We start from the raw sequence: 16,365 nt of genomic DNA on the forward strand, positions 1-16,365 counted from the left end.
TTGTGAGGTCTGACTTTTTTCTGGAGAACGATTTTGTGATGCAAATGTATTACTCTGTTGAACGCATATTGTTTTGAGAAGCAAAACGCTTTATTTTCGTGACCCCAGCCAACTAGCCGGACTACTTTCATCAACGCCAAAACGAGGCTGGAACTCGGCTCACAGAACGCAGCAGGGGGTAAGAAAATGTTCATAAATGATGTTGCTGATATGGGATGTTATACAGCTTCATGTCAAAAGAGGCGAACTATCCCTTTAATGTTTGAGATTAACTAAAACAAATTATTCCATAAATTAGTGTTTAACACAATATTAAACTGAATTCAAATGAAATAAACCTTAATTTCTTGCTTAGTGATATGTTTTAGTGACATAAAATAACACCAAGACAGGGCACTTTGTGACCACAAATGACTGCCACACCACTGCTTTACTTTGTTTTTAGGATATTTTTCCTTACATGTTTTATTTACAGCTATGTCATGATCTGTGGGGGATTTTTTGTATATGTTTTGTGCTTCATGTTTATCCGTGGTCCCCAAGCTTTTCTGTGTCTCATGGCCATGGTGGTGCGAAGTCCTGATTACACCAATTTCCTTCACCTGTGGCTTATCCTGTGGCTCCTTGGCATCAGATCATTTGTTCTCCTTCAGCGAAACTACACTGACCATATACTTCTAACTGTTAGTTAGAAGTTTTTGATTGTTGTTCATGAGAAGTATCCCAAGACTTGAACTGCCTTCTTCACAGAGAAAAACTGGAAACTCACTTACCATGCACCAGCCCCGACTGCTCCCCAATCTTTCACAACCTTGTCTTTGGAAAATAACAGGAAAGTTACTCCATACTCATTCCTTGTACTTCACTCATCAGTAATACTCATTCTGATAACAATTCTCTGAAAAGTCAAGAACTACGGTTAACTTAACTCTCTCATATACAAACGACAGACCAATCACTGGAAAACAACTGGAATCACCAGAGCAAAGCCACAGATCTGCTCTGTATATATTTTTGTAAATAGAAATCTCTTACCTTTCACCAACCTGTCGGCACTGTAACACCTGTAGTGAAAATGAGGGAAGGTCGCCGAGCCGATGTAGAAATGAGTGGTGAAGAAGTCTGCTGACACGGACTTAGTCGAACAAAGAAATCTTTATTTCTGTCGTCAGGTCCGTCTCAAATTTACAGAAAAGATGCATCTTCCTGGAGCGAGTATGTGTCAATTAGCCAGATGAAAAACCCTCTCTCTTCTGGAGAGAAAGTCCCTACTTTTAAGAGCGCCTGTTCAAGGCCACTGTCTTGGTCCAGGCGTTTAGCCAAGAGATATGGTCTAACTTAAGGATGTCTCCTTTCAAATCTATCCTTATTTGGTTGTGTTAAGTGTTTATTTCTCAGTCTATGTCCGTGCCTTACACGGAGGCGCGCGCAACAATTATGCACTTGGTGAACCTATGCAGCTGCAAACCCAAATGAACCTGATTCGGCCTTCTTCATGCGCCTTGGGCTCCATTTTTCCTGCTGGTCCATACACTTCACACCATTCAAAGGATATCTGTTGGAACAGGGAAACACGAGTTAATGACCACAATAATGTCACATATACATAAAGAGAGTAAAGTGAGGAAAGGTGTGACAGATGAGGCCCCCCAGCAGTCTGGGCCTATAGCAGCTTAACTATGGGATGTTTCAGGATCACCTGAGCCATCCCTAACTATAAGCTTTATCAAAAAGGAAAGTTTTAAGCCTGGTCTTAAAAGTGGAAAGGGTGTCTGCTTCCCGGACATTTACTGGCAGCTTATTCCACAAGAGAGGGGCCTGATAACTGAAGGCTCTGCCTCCCATTCTACTTTTAGAAACTCTGGGAACCTCAAGTAAACCTGCAGTTTGGGAGTGAAGTGCTCTGTTAGGAAAATATCTTACAATGAGATCTTTAAGATATGATGGAGCTCGGTCATTAAGAGCTTTATATGTGAGGAGAAGAATCTTAAATTCTATTCTGAATTTAACAGGGAGCCAATGAAGAGAAGCTAAAACTGGAGAAATATGATCTCTGCTGTTAGTTCTCATCAGAACTCTGGCTGCAGCATTTTGGATCAACTGAAGGCTTTTCAGAGAATATGTGGGACAGCCCAATCATAAAGAATTACAGTAGTCCAATCTTGAAGTAACAAATGCATGGACTAGTTTAGCAAAATAATCTGGGTGGAACCACACAGAGTTGGTTTGCAAGCACTGTCAGAACCTTTCAGACATTAGTTAGCCTTACGTGTTAACATTCTTTAGTTTCTTTGGCCCCCATCTAAACCCAGAGGAATTTGTGTAATTTCAGAGTGGTTCTATTGCAGTAACCAGCACCATAAAGGGCAGCTCGTCAGTAAGTTCGGGGGTAATGACAAGCAGGGTCTCAGAATCACAATCACAATCACAATCAGAAAGGATTTGAAAAAAAAAGTAATTTTCACATCGCAAGGAATTTGGCCTGGTCTGTTTGGTGCAATAAAAAAAAATAAAATAAAATATATATATATATATATATATATATATATATATATATATATATATATATATATATATGCAAAGTATTAGTAAGTATCAACCCCAGGTGTGTTGAAGCAGGGCAACATCTAAAACCTGCCTCGAGGACCGATTTTGGACATCCCATGTATTGACCACAACCTCGTCAGGATCAGAGAGGGACATGAGTGGAAGACAAGGTTTAACGCCCCTAATGGACATTATGGACAATGTAATGCTCCAGTTTTCTTTCAAGCATTTGTGAATGATGTTCTCAGACAGTATCTGAACATTTTTATGTTTGTATATTTGAATGACATTTTGATTTTCTCACCAGATAAGGAGTCGCATGCAGATCATGTTCCCAAGGTTCTTCAAAAACATTTAGAGAACCAGCTATATTTTAACCTTCCTGTTGTCTTGCGGGTCAAAAGTGACCCACGACCATGTTTAGCTGTAGAAAAAATACCTTAAACTATCTTTTTCCAACTTGAAATTTTATGACTTTTCCTAAAGGGACCCCATCATTAGAAAAAGTCATACTTTATTTTTGTTTATGTTTCCATGTGGGCTGTACACCACTAGGGTACAAAGATTGTCTTATGGGTCATTTTTGACCCATGAATTATAAAAACATTTAAACACCAGAAAGCTGTTTGGTTTTGGAAGGAAATGCACTTATGATTTCTTGTGACCTAAAGTTCTTTTGCCTACCGATGTGGAACACACTTATTGTAAGTCGCTTTGGATAAAAGCGTCTGCAAAATGACCGTAATGTAATGTAATGTAATGTAGGGCGGGTCATTTTTGACCCATAGGACAAAGGAGAGTAAACAGAATGTTAAGACCGCACAAAGGTTAAAGTTGAAAAGTGTGATTTTCATGCAGATACTATCATTTTTTTGGGTTACGTTATTTCAGCTGACAAGATGCAAATGGATCCAGCTAAAATCAGTGTTGGCCCACTCCAGATAGCAGGAAAAAGGTGCAGCGGTTTCTGGGGTTGGCTAACTTTTACAGAAAGTTTATTCATAACTTTAGCTCTGTTGCTGCACCTGTACATGCACTCACCTCTTACAGGGTTCCTTTCCAGTGTGCTCCCCAAGCCGAGGAGGCATTCCAGCACCTCAAAGAAGGATTCACCACGGCACCAGTGCTCTCTGTTCCTGACCCTCAACGGCAGTTCTTGGTTGCGGTTGATGCATCCAACGAGGGAACTGGGGCAGTGTTGTCTCAAAGGTCCGCCATGGATAACAGGATGCACCCCTGCGCCTATCTGTCGCGGAATTTGACACCTGCAGAGAGGAATTATGATGTGGGGAATAAAGAACTGTTGGCGGTCAAGGCAGCTGTAGAGGAGTGGAGGCACCGGTTAGAGGGCACTGATATGTATATATGTATATATTTATACATATATATATCATACTCAATCATGACAATTGCCCCTGATGGTGTTTGTGTGCAAATGTGTGGTTTGTAAATTATACTTAAAATATACTTATGCTGTAAACACTTGGAGCACTAACACCGAGTAACAACACAGAAAAGGAACAAAAATTGCAGAAAATTCATTTTTCCTTTGCTTGTTTTGCTTTTTTTGAATGCTTTCCCTTTGTTCAACTTTCCCCTTTCGTGCCTTTCTGGCTCCTATTCCCTTTAGCTTTCATTTTCTAATCCCTGATTTCTTTTCTTTATCTTTTATCTTTCTTCTTTTCCACATTTCCCAATATTTGTTCGGTGCAGAGCATTCCAACTCCTTTAGTTCTTTAATACTTTTTTTTTTTTACCACATTTGACCTTCTGACCATCTTTACTTTCTTAAGTCTTCCTTTTCTTTTCATCCATCCTTCCCTCTATTCTCTTTTTTTGAATTCCTGTTCTGTCTGTTACATTTATTCTTCAACTCCAGGACTTTATGTCAGCCTTCTGTATTGATGCCCGCCTTTTTCTTGCTTCCCCACACTCATGCCAACTTTTTTCCATATTTCCATGGTGGACATATTTCTCATCTGAAAAAAAAGGTTGTCAAAGTTTTGGTATTCTTTAAGATCCCACATCATGAAAAACCTAAAGAGAAAAACATCCTCCTCCATGTATTGCTCCTTTGTGCACCTTCATTTTTCCTGTTTCCCTGTCGAGAAAAACTCCATTTCTCAGCTGTAATCACTTTACTACTGTTTTTGTTCTTGGTAAGTGGACTAAATATTTGGATGCTCATAAGCAAAGCAGAATAATTGAATGTGTGATTTGTGGCAGCTGGCTCTGAGTCTATGGGCTTGTCTCAGCATAATGAAAACAGCGAGCAAACCGTTGTAAACAAAAGCAACTTGTTATGTTGCAAACCCCTTGCTGTGCTTTGCTGTGTGTGGGAAACAACTAATTTTCTTGATGGTGTACTGTAATCATGGCAAAGCTTTACCACGCACTGCGCTGAGTACTGCACAGCTTATTAATAAAAAGAGCGAGTCAGTCCACTCCTGCCAGAGCTATAGTAAGGAAGGAGAAAAACACATCAACCTGAATTATTATAATTATTACTTGATCCCAGAGGGGCAGACTGGGCTGGCTGGACAACCCAAGAGTATTTACTCCTACCTCTGTAGCTTTGAATTTGGATTCCAGCTCCAAGGAGTCAGAGTGATTTAAGAGTGCTCAGGTTTCTTAAAATCCTGCAATAATTATAATAATAAATATAATTACGTTAATTACAGTTTGTTGACTCATAAGGAAGCCCCGTGACTTCTGGGTGTTTCAAGCAGACCATAACTCCAAGAGATTAGAATAAGAAAATACAAGAATAATTTACTGGACAATTTGACCAAAATAATGGGATATTAATGAAAATAAATTGAGTTTTATCAGTTCAAGTTACAAAAAAAAAAATTACAAACGGGACTTTAATTCACAGATCTAACGTTAGTTATCTGTGCAAAATAAGCACAATATGTAAAATATTTAATAAAACGGTGACAAAATTCAAATTTAATGCAACCTATCCCAGCTGTCGTTGGGTGAGAGGCGGGTGCACCCTGGACAGGTCGCCAGTCCATCACAAGGCCGCTCAGAGACAAAGGAGACAAACAACCATGCACACTCACATTCACTCTGAGGGTCAATTCAGAGACACCAATTAACCTAACGTGCATGTTTCTGGTGACAAGAAGCCGGAGTACCCGGAGAGAACCAACAGGGAGAACGTGCACACTGCATGCAAAAAGGTCCCAGGAACCCGACGGTGCTAATCATCACACCATCATGTATAGAATATATGAAATGTGAAAATAAAAATCATTGTTTTCATCATCTTACAATGAGCAGTTTATATTAAAAAAAAGCCATATAGATTCTATTATAGTAACCCAAATAGGACAAAGCAGACGGGTTCTGGAGTCGGCTCTTGCATTGTTGTAGCCAAAGTAAGGCCTTTTCATAACTTTCACGCAGGAACTCATGCGCCTCAGTTGTGCATTAGTGTCATGGCTGAAAGTACAAACACAGCTTGGGGTATAGAAGTTGATATACCAGTGAAAAGATGCCAGCTTTATATGTATAAGTTGGCAATGATATGAAGCCGACCAAAACGGAACAGGGGTGGGTTAACAATAAAAAAATTTTTGTGCTGATAAGGCTCAACCAGTCGGTAATTTAGATGCTACCGATACTTTAGGTTTTTTTTTTTTTTTAATTTTGTCATTTTATATTCTTATATACTTTACATTAAGTAATCTTTCATTTTCTTCATTTCATTTCAATTCATTTTTATTTATATATCGCCAAATACAACAAATGTCATTTCAAGGCACTTAGATAATAAAGTCCAATTCAAGCCAATTGGAATTCAATTAATTGTAATCATAATTATTCATAAAATAATCCAATTCGTTCATATAGAGCCAATTCAAAAACAATTCCCTAGCTAAGGAAACCAACAGATTGCACTGAAACTTATATATATATATATATATATATATATTATTTTCTTCTGTGGGAGGTGCAAAATTGTATTACAGGTAGTTGATGAGAGCTCAACTGATTTTATTTGTGCACGACCATAAAAACCATTGATTTAATTTGTGTAAATTTGAGCCCTAACTTATTATTTTGAACTTTTCCCTTTCCCTTCTCTCTGTCTCATTGAGTGAGACTTTTCTCTTTTCTCTCTCTTTTCTCTGAAGAAGACTTCAGCTACAGCTATCATGCTGTCTTGTCTGTCTTCTTTCTCTCTTCTCCTCCACAGATTCCCCCTTGAGACAAATAAAAGCTCCTCTCCACATCACCTAGTCTTGACCTGCTTCTGAGGAGGGGTGAGAGACAATCATACACCACGGGAGAGAGAAAAAAAGAGGGATAGGACATATGGGGGAGGGGCTGGATGTTTAACCCCTAAGTGGAGTCAAAAGTCAGGGTAGAGGTTAGAGGTCAAGAGGAAGTCCTCTCTGCTGACAAAAAAACACTTATCATTTGCATCTAATGGGGCAGCCATCTGTCAATCAGGAAAAGAGAAGAGAACCCAACAGGTATCACTGGCCCATGATGGTGCCACCACTGTCCCCTGAGGGCGAAAACCTTTTAGAAACATGGCTAAGAAGTCGTGGAATTGTTTATGGTGGCTCTCTGTTCCCTGACTCAAGCAAGGACAAAGAGTTTTATTGAGTTTCACTGGCCTGAACATGCCCCGATGCTCTGCTAATCTAGTTTAATTGAAAAAAACAACCTAAAAAAAGTTTGCAAAATATTTCAAGAAGTCCAAGTGGATCCCTTCAAGCCATGTTTTGTCTTAAACAATTCAGTTTACCATCAAAGACTTAAAGAAAAAACAATCCTGAAGTAACTGCTGTTAAAAATCTATTTGAAATAAGTCATTGTTTGACAAATATATATTAAAAAGAGCAAATGTTTCACCATCTAAAACAACTAAAACCTAACAAATTTCATAGCAGTTTGATAGAGAGCTATTTTGTGGATTTTTACACCACATAACGTCTGCAACACTGTGCCGCAACATGGACGGCGTTCTGTGAACTCATTGTGTGCAACATTTTCTTTCTCTGGCAGAGGATGGGGGGGGGGACTTATCAGCCTGTAAGCCAGAAAATTGACATTTTTACGGGATGTGTTATCAAGGACTTTTATCGCCACCTATGACATTTTCTTAGCCATAACCAAGTATATTTCAACACCTAACTTGAGGCAAATACTTTTTAGCACCTACATCTTCACAAACTGAAAAAAGTTACAAATTATATAAAGTTTAAACACTACTTAGATGGGAAACGATCTGTTTGACCTTGCTTGACAGTCGTGTGCATTCTCACCACCAAACACCTCCAAATAAAGACCTTTTTGGCTTGTACAATCACTCCTTTGGGACAGTTTCATGAAGTGGTGTGGCTTCATTTCTGTATGCTGTTATTTTTGTGTCCACATACACAAGTAAAATGTGTGTTCCCGGACACTATTCAATAGACTGAGATTCATGTATTTATCACATATTTTCACAGTCTAGGTATTTCATTTAACACTGTGTTAAATAACCTGTGGTTATGTTTTCTACATTTAACTAAAGAAACCTCCTAAGATTCTTTGTACAGCATGTACAGCATAACTCTTTATTGTCAAAAAAAAGATTGACAATCAGAGCAATATTGCATGTATTAAGATATCCTACCAACCATATACTAATATGAGTCTAGCCACTGGACTCAAGCTTTTTGTAAAACAAATACACTTATGTGTGATGAGGATCAACTTTATGAACTACATGAAGAGTTATGAGACACAGAACTAAATATTGTTGTTTTCAGTACTACTTGTAGTAACAAAGCTGTAGAAATTAGTAGTTATTTCAAAAGACTCAGCTGTTACGTTAACTGTAAACATTCTTCTGAAATGTTACTGTTTTCCATCCATCCATCCATTATCTTCCGCTTCTCCGGGGATCGGGTCGCGGGAGCAGCAGCTTGAGCAAAGAAACCCAGACGTCCCTGTCCCCGGCCACTTCCTCCAGCTCTTCTGGGGGGACCCCGAGGCGTTCCCAGGCCAGCCGAGAAACATAGTCTCTCCAACGTGTTATGTTACTGTTTTATTATAGCATTTTGTTACCTGGTAGCATTTCTGTTTGTAATCAACCTTAAAGAGCACTAAAATGTATTCCTATCTCCGATTATAACTTTATTGTCGTGGTTTGTGGTTGTTTCCTTTGTAAATGTTTGACTTTATCTATAAGATTTGAGGTTTTCTGTGTTTAAATAGGTTTTGCTACTTGTGTATTTTGAAACAGCTTTGCACTTGTGCATTTGATAGTTTTGCTTCTAGTGTTTCACACGTGCACACACATATATATATGTATATTCCATATCCCCTGTTTTTTCAGTTATCTGCCTGTTCATCCTTGTTTTTCCCCTGGTCTTATTCTGCTGTGCTCCCAGCTGTTATAACAAGTTTTTTTTTTGTTTTTTTCTTAATCTTTTTATTGATAAAAAAAGAAACAAGAATAGTGACAATGACTTATCGGTAAGGTTACATAAGATTTATCTTTTTCTTTTTTCTTTTTTTTAAACACACAGAACACCCCCCACCCACCCCGACTGGACCAAAATAATAATAAGAGTGATAAGAAGGTTTTAGTAACAGGTAACTATAAATAGATACACCTGCATACAATTAAGACACAAATAAATTAATAGGATTTCAATGAGGGATAGCATGACTACAGAGCTCTGCATGCCGGGCCAAGTGTGACTCTAAAACTACTGACATCTTCTAGCTTAGTCTATCAGTGTGTTGGAAGTTCTTGAAGATTACTAAAGTATGACAGAAGAGGTTCCTAGACTGACTGAAATTTTTCTGAGCCTCTTATTGCAAATTTAATCTTCTCCAAATGTAAAAATAACATAACATCTTTTAGCCATTGTGCTGCAGTGGGTGGGATATTTGATTTCCAATTAAATAATATTAGTCTTCGCGCAAGCAAAGAAACAAATGCTGTGATGTTGAGTTGCTTCTTAGTCAAGCTAATTTCCTCATTTGGTACACTGAATAATGCAATCATTGCACAAGGTTGTAAAGTAACTTCAAGGACATTAGACAGTACATCAAATATGGCCGACCAGTACCCAGATAGCTTATGGCAAGACCAAAACATATGTGTCAGATCTGCCACACCAGCATAACATCTGATACAACTGCTATCGACATTTGGATAAAAGGAGGATATTTTCTCTCTACTCCAATGCAGGCGATGTACCACCTTAAACTGAATCAGACTCAGTCTTGCACAGGAGGTGCTAGTATTCACTCTATTCAAAACTGCAGTCCAAAGCTTTTCTGTTATAACAAGTTGTATGAAATACCTGAATAGGATGATGCAGGTATGGAAAATCTATTTCCTGATTATTTTTTCATTTGACTTCTGTTTTTAACTCCAATGTGTTCTTTGGTGTCAGTATGAGTGTTATAAAACAGCACTTCTTGGGAGAGATGCTCTCATTTTCCACATACGGTTGTTACATGAATGAACCGGGTTATAGTTTTCCCAATATGCATGACGAAATCCAGGCCCTTGACGAAAACACTTTCAAGACCCTTTGACTTTTGAGTTCTTCTTACATGTAAAGACTTACAATTATAGTCAAAGCATCAGGTTTATGTTGATATGCCAAATATACAAAACAGTAATGGATAATAAATACATATTTTTCTCATAACATCGTCTCATTTCATCAGCAGATGAAAAGAAAAATTAGGTAAACAGAGTTAGTAAGATGCAGAAATAAACACAGCAGATTCAGTTTTTATCTGCATTGGAAAAAAAAACTGCTCTTCACCTATATATATTACTGGCATCATGTTTATGACAACTTTGTTGGCTTGTGTTGAGGCTATTTGGGTAGCATGTAAGGGTTGTCATACCATGCCATGTACATGTGTTTTTTTTTACTCTTGGCATACTGGACGGCAATCCCCTCTTAACTGTGGCCACAGACACACTGGGTAAACACTTCCTCTCATACTAACAGATACCTGGGGATTGGGATTTTCTTCAGCTCCTCCACAAATTCATTTGAATCTACAATAACTAAGACAAGCCTTACTATAATCTATAAATCTATAGTTTTGTCATATTCATTTGAGTTTTTTTAGGTATTTTGTTTCAAGTTTCAAAGAGGAACTAAATTATTTAATGACTAAAATATATGCAGTATTTGTATGTAATGCATCGTTACAAGGTGCAACCAAAAATATCGTGTGAAACAGCAAGCTCCATTTGCTAATTATATTGTTACTTTTTATGTTCTTGTCAGTTACGTTGAACAAATATGTTGCAATATATACAATATTGATGGACAAAAGGCTGACAAAAGGAAACTATTTGACCACTTTGTGGCATGGTGTGGGGACAATCACCTCATTTTGAATATAAACATAAAAAGGAGATCACTTTTGTATCTCTTTTAGGAGACTAAAAGAGATACAAACTAATTTAGGAGAACTAAGAATAGGCCTAACACTTTCTCAAGTTCAGCTCAGTCTTTTGATTTTCCCTGATGGGAAACTTAGTTTGCAGACAGGTCCTCAAAAAGAAAACATAACAACAATAAACAATAAAAACTCAACTCACATCCAGCAACACAGACAAAACAGTACATGACTCTCCAATAAAGTCGTTAAAAAATTAAATAAAAAACACTAAAATGAATCTTCCATCCTGGGGGAAGAGATGGAGGTGGTGAAGGACTACAGACACCTGGGAGTTGATCAGACTGGAGATGCAACACTGACGCTGTTTTAAAAAAGAATAGAACAGACTGTACTTCTTTTTTTTTTTTTTTTTTTTTTAATTTTGTTTTTGTTTTCATTTAAAAAGTAAAACAGACATGACAATAACAACAACAGTGAACAGACTGTACTTCTTAAAGAAACTAATGTCCTTTAATGTCTCCAGCAAGATGTTAGATATCGTCAATATGTCAGCGGTGGAGAGTTCAATCTCTTTTGCAGCCAGTTGCTGGGCAGAAGCACTGGAGCCAGAAACTCAAAGTGAACAAACTGAATAAGAAGGTGCTGAGGACTACTATGGAACCCCTGGACCGGATTGTGCAAAGAACAACATTGGATAAGATGATGAACATAATGGGCAATATTGCCTATCCTCTACCTAACATAGTGTTGAAACAATGGAATATGTTCCATTGAAAATGTTGTGAATGGTATAGAAGGGTACTTTTCTATGAGCTTGAACAAAGGCAACTGGACATCCCTTCTTGGTTCTTGAAGATGTTTCACCTGTCATCCAAAACTCCCTGGTTTAACAACGTAGAGGGAGTGTAACAACGGGCCTGGAAACTGGTTAGAACTGAAGAACCATTTTGGATGTGAGGTGAAACATCTTTAAGAACGTTATAGTTTACATTTAAGTTTAAGCTTGTTATGTATCCTATAGACATGTACACGACTAAGCGCAAATCCAGTTTATTTTACTCGAGAAAGGATCTTCTGGCCCTCAGGGACAAAGTTCCTGTCAACATCCGACACACTATTCCAGTGTAATTGAAGCTGAAGTAACGGGGGTTGCCGTGCAGGAGCCAAGCCAAAAGCTCGGCAATCATACAATGTCTGGTGGAGATGCCAATCCTCCATTCTGATGGGGAATGTCAATCCACTGGCAAATAAGGTGGACAAATTGTCTTTCGCCTGAAGCCTAAATGCACACCTTTGATGAAAAAGCAGCCCTCCAACATCGGATCGTTCAGGATGTGGTCTGCTGAAGCTCAAGAGGCTCTCAGAGGCTACTTTGAAAGAACTGACTGGAGTGTACTGCTGAGATTGCATGAGGGCGAGGACATTGATGGTGTAACTGAGTGTGTGACAGACTACATAAACTTTTGTATGGACACTATTCTGCCCTTGCAGTACAACGTCAGCTTTGTACAGCTTGAAGAAGGGAAACTCCAGAAATCTTGTTGTGTTCTCTTTCCTTTCTCAGTTTTATTTCTTAAGTTTTCTCCATCTAAGTCTGTAAGAAGACAAAGATTTGACCAAGTTCTGTAATGAAGCAGACTTGTAAATGATTTCCACGTTGTGCTCAAACGGGTCCGACTAAGAACTATGACTCAACGCCGCAGAGCGGAACACTCCTCGCCTGGTATATTATTATACCACTATTAACATCTTAGTTACTGAAAGATTAATCAACAAACTATTTGAGCAAACAAATATACAACCAATCTGTTAACTGTTAACATGTATAAACACTATTATTGCTTATCGGAATGTCCACTTTATGAGTTCTTAGACATAAGAAAAACAAGCTCTGAGATGGGTCTGATGTAGGTTTTTGGTGTTCCTTGCCTTATAGTTTTAACTTCAACCTTGCAGACTTTGTTGTCTTTGCTAAGCAATTTCTTTACAACAAGTCCAATCAGCCAGTCATTCCGTTTAGCCTGACTGTCTTTCATCAGAACGACATCATCCACTTGAATGCTTGGCTTGTCATCAGTCCACTTTTGACGTTTCTGGAGAGTCACCAGATACTCTTGTCTCCATCGTTTCCAGAAGCTCTCTGCCAGACACTGCACTTGTTTCCATTGAGTTTTGTGAAGATCCTTATGATCAAAGTCACCTGGAGGTGATGTCACTGGAGTCATCTTTTGAGTGAGAATCATTGCAGGTGTCAATATAGTAGGCTTGTCTGGGTCAGTCGACACTGGAATCAATGGCCTGGCATTTAGAATGGCCATGACTTCTGCCATTAGTGTTGTCAACACTTCATGTGTGAGACGGTTGGTGTTAGGCCGCCGCAACATCCCTTCCAAAATCCGACGTGCTACTCCTATCAGTCTTTCCCAACAACCTCCCATATGAGATGAATGAGGAGCGTTGAAAGTCCACGTGCAACCCTGGTTGTCAAGGTAACTTGTTAGTTCTGGATCACTGGTTTTGAATTTCAACTCTTTGCACGCTCCAATAAAGTTTGTGCCTCTGTCAGAGCAAAGCTGTTTGGATGGCCCACAGATTGCAAAGAATCATCGTAAAGCATTTATGAAATTTGAAGTGGACATGGATTCTAACACTTCAATGTGTGTCGCTCTCTTGCTCATGCATGTGAATAACACTGCCCATCGCTTACTGTCAGTGCTACCTCCACGAGTGCGACGAGTGACAATGTTCTATTGCCCAAAGACGTCCAGTCCAACATGGGTAAAAGGAGGTTCTGAGGTGAGCCTGTCAGCCGGTAGTGGTGCCATTTTCTGTTCCATCAACCTCCCTCTCAGTTTTTTACAGGTCATACACTTATAGAGGACACTAGACACCAGCCGTTTGCCTCCCACTATCCTCACTCCTGCTAACCGGACGGCACCTTCAGTAAAGTGACGACCCTGATGGAAGACATCCTCATGGTAATGTCTCACGATGAAAGTTGCGATGTAATGAGGTTTTGGCAGTATGACAGAATGCCTCTTGTCTCTTGGTAAGTCAACATTGGTAAGGCATCCTCTAATCCGAAGAAGTCCATCTTCATCGATGAAAGGATTTAACTTTCTCAGTGGACTCTCTTTTGAGATCTGAATCCCGTTTCTCAAACAGTTAAACTCTTCTGCATAGGATTCTCGCTGCACAGACCCAATGACGACTGTTTTAGCTTGCCACCGTGCATCGACAACATCCACTTTGTGAGTTTTAGAGAATATTCTTGTTACTTGAATAAGTTTTGTGATGGCTTGGAGTAGTCTCTTCCAGCTAGAAAATCGTTCAAAGCGTGCCGAGCTCAACCGACCTTCTGTAGCTTTGGTGTAGTTAACGGCAACTTGGACCCGAACTTCCACATCAAGTTCTGGATCCATAAGAACAAAGCCGTTGCTTTGTGGAGACTTGCTAGTGCTTTTAAGGAATCCGGGACCTGAGAACCAGTTAAAGGTCCTGAGGATGTCTACGGACGTAGGTCTGGCGGCGTGATCTGCCGTATTCTGTTCGGTGGCAACATATTGCGACTGTTGTGAATGACTTGATTTCCTGATGCGATTGACTCGGTTGGCAACATTCATGTGGAATCTTCTGGAGTTGTTATGGATGTACCCAAGAACAATCCTGCTATCAGTGAAACATTTCACAGCATGCATCACAATGTCAATCTCACTACAGATTGTATCCACCATCTCAATTGCTAGGACAGCAGCACACAACTCCAAACGTGGAACCGTATGGGCTGGGTGCGGCGCCAACTTTGCTTTGTCCATAATGAATCCTACGTCACACTGGTTTTCATCATTGGTGACACGCAGGTAGGCTACTGCAGCGATAGCCTGAGTGGAGGCGTCGGACAATAAACAGAGTTTCTCGACTTTGAGATGAGATAAGAGGGATAGGTACATATCTTCTTTTGATGTGCATCCTTTCTAATTCCCAGAGAGACTCTTTCCACAGCTTCCAGGAATCTTGCTTGTCTAATGGGAGAGGATCATCCCAATCATATTCTTTAGATGATAGTTCTCTGACCCGAGCTTTACCTTGAACTGTGATGGGTGCCACAAAGCCCAGTGGATTGGAGAGGCTCTGTACTGTTGATAGGATACCTCTTTTTGTGAACGGTTTCTCTTCATGGGATACTTGGAAACCGAAACTGTCTCTCTCCAGATTCCATATCAGTCCAAGGCTTCGCTGAAGTGGGAGAGGATCTACTACAAAGTTAAGGTCTTTTAAGTCTTTTGCAAGGTCGTCGGGGTCAAATCCTCTGCTCTTCAAAAACTGCAATATGTTCAAAACTCAGCCGCCCGACTGCTCACTCACTCCTCCTCCAGAGAACATATCACTCCCATCCTTCATCAACTTCACTGGCTTCCAATAAAACAGCGAATCAACTTCAAGATCCTTCCCATCACCTACAAAGCCCTCAATAACCTTGCACCTCCATACCTTGCAAACCTCCTCCACTGCTACTCCCCCACTCGACGTCTCCGCTCCTCTGATGCAAACCTCCTCACTCCCATCACCAAGACCAAGTACCGCACCCTTGGGGACAGAGCCTTCTCCATCGCCGCCCCTACCCTTTGGAACTCCCTGCCCCCCGCCATCTGGAACTCCGATACACTCCCCTCATTCAAAAGCCAGCTCAAAACCCACCTATTCAAAATCACCTACAACACCTGATAAAATGTTCCTCTCCCCCGCCATCTTCCACCCCCCCATGTGCCTAAAGTCTGTACCAGTGTTTTTCTCTTGTCTTTTTGTTTATAATGTCTCGTTTTTGTCTCTGCTCTCTGTTTGTTCCTTATGTAAAGCGTATTTGAGCATTTGGAAAAGCGCTATATAAAATTATATATATTATTATTATGTTGTGGAGAAAAAGGAGTCGGAAGCGCCGTGGTCAGCCTCTTATGGGGAATTTATTGATCGGACTGTCACAGAGACATGTACATTTCAGAATGCCTGGAAATTCCCTTTGACCTCAGTTTGTGCCAACCCTTTATATCATCCTGTATCATACGTGGCTCAAACCCAATTTCTCTAAGGTGCCTGGCTTTCGCCATTATCGTAAACAAAGCTCATTCTAACCTTAAGCAATATTCATATGAACCGGACAACAAGGCACACTGTGTAATTAGGCCAAATGTCATGACACTTCTCTCCCACAATTATTATTATTAAATGCTTTCATGCCCTTGCTGCTGTTGGAGGCGACTTTGTGGAGTTTTAAGTTGGATGCTGCTAACATTTCTTGGGTCCTTTTTAGAAGATCGATAGCTTCCTCTTCTGTTGGAACCAACGTCAATCCGTCGTCTACATAGAAGTTCCGCCTGACTAACTCTTTGCTGTCTGAGCCGTATTCATCCTGATGTTCTTGTGCAGCTC

The sequence above is a fragment of the Odontesthes bonariensis genome, chromosome 17 (assembly GCF_027942865.1).
Source record: "Odontesthes bonariensis isolate fOdoBon6 chromosome 17, fOdoBon6.hap1, whole genome shotgun sequence".
NCBI lineage: Eukaryota > Metazoa > Chordata > Actinopteri > Atheriniformes > Atherinopsidae > Odontesthes > Odontesthes bonariensis.